Consider the following 1,536-nt stretch of genomic DNA (forward strand, 5'->3'; position numbering starts at 1 on the left):
CCTATGGAATTTAAAGGTAAAGTAATACTTGAAAACCAACAGAATGTTATGTGTCTTTCAGCAAGAATTACCAATTGCTCGTAATTATGTTCGTTATTTTCCCTGATATTTAATTTTGTTGTCAGGTTAAATAATTTAACTAGCCTATACGCATGTGACGGAGATCCAAGCCAGAATATATGAGAAGTGAGACGCAAATACGAAAAGTGGTTTTGTTTTGGCAAAATCGCTTACGCTTCGTAGAAACCATATCTACATAAAACGTCTACAGATGCACACTTAACATAACACCGGGCCATAATAAGTATATAGTTCTCATTCAGAAGTCAGTAATAGAGCAAATAACAAAAATCACTTCCTAAAATAAACGAAGTCATTTTCAATGCTACGGGTTATATTAAATGTAAGGAAAGTGACACTGTGTTAACCTTAAGCGGGTTGCCAAAGGCTTCGAATCCCTCAGTCAGGAGTGTATCTACCGCGGTAGAGTGAGGTTGTGTGTGGGACTGTGTATGTCCTCGCGCCTTACGTAATTGTAAGGTTGTGTGTGGGACTGTGTTTGTCCTCGTGTCTTACGTAATTGTAAGGTTGTGTGTGGGACTGTGTTTGTCCTCGTGTCTTACGTAATTGTAAGGTTGTGTGTGGGACTGTGTTTGTCCTCGTGTCTTACGTAATTGTAAGGTTGTGTGTGGGACTGTGTTTGTCCTCGTGTCTTACGTAATTGTAAGGTTGTGTGTGGGACTGTGTTTGTCCTCGTGTCTTACGTAATTGTAAGGAATGCCTTAACCTCCTAGTCCCTGTAAAAAGTAGCTGTTACCTCTACGCTGCGGATAACGACATTTCAGGTGACAGGAGTGAATAGCGAGGGGTTAACGCGGACGAATGTGGGTGTTAAGGACGATGAAGGAAGAGGGAGAGTGAAGAAGATGAAAAGAAATATGAAATTTAAAGAATGGGAAAATGTTGGATGGTGAAGATGGATGGCGCTGTGGGCGGAGCCCCACGGGAGCCAGTCGTCAGCGGTTCGTGGCCACAGATGTGTTGCTATGATAGAATGTGGTGAAGTGAGAGAACACAGCGGTGCCTCGCGTTAAAGTGCATTTTGTGTTGTAGGTGGTTTTAACGTCATCGATGGAGCGGTTGGTTTGGCTGAATGGGAAAGAATTAATTCAAGGTTATGAATTCACAAGAGGAAAAAAAATGACCCGTTCCGCAAGACTCTACTATCGTCCGGAATGTTGAAAACCCTTTCAAAGCACGATGTTACGACCCTTGAGCACGACGGTACGACCCTTGAGCACAACGAGTACGACCCTTGAGCACGACGGTACGACCCTTGAACACTACGGCCATCGTACCCAAGGGTCGAAATCTTAGGTTACAAGAGTATGATAAATCTTGTAGTAAACAATGAAGGCAATGACGGTATTCATACACTTGACTAAACACATTTGCCTAACTCACGAGTTTTCAAACTAGACCTCCTTTATAGAACGGGTGAAATAAAGTTTATTTTTCTTTATCTCAATTGTAAAC

General features: G+C 42.2%; 1 protein-coding gene across 4 annotated transcripts in view; it reads left to right on the forward strand.

The window, feature by feature from the left end:
• The first annotated feature begins 475 nt into the window (after positions 1 to 475).
• Positions 476 to 1,536, forward strand: part of LOC139758370 (uncharacterized) — a 9,517-nt gene continuing 8,456 nt past the window's right edge. For 2 of the 4 annotated variants that reach the window (XR_011714808.1, XR_011714812.1), the window contains exon 1: positions 617 to 1,536. This exon is cut by the window's right edge. The gene's annotated coding sequence lies outside the window, so the exon portion shown is untranslated. Of the gene's footprint in view, positions 536 to 616 lie in introns of those variants that run through there. The other 2 variants (XR_011714813.1, XM_071679685.1) reach the window with 2 other exon arrangements.

The sequence above is a fragment of the Panulirus ornatus genome, chromosome 2 (genome assembly GCF_036320965.1).
Source record: "Panulirus ornatus isolate Po-2019 chromosome 2, ASM3632096v1, whole genome shotgun sequence".
NCBI lineage: Eukaryota > Metazoa > Arthropoda > Malacostraca > Decapoda > Palinuridae > Panulirus > Panulirus ornatus.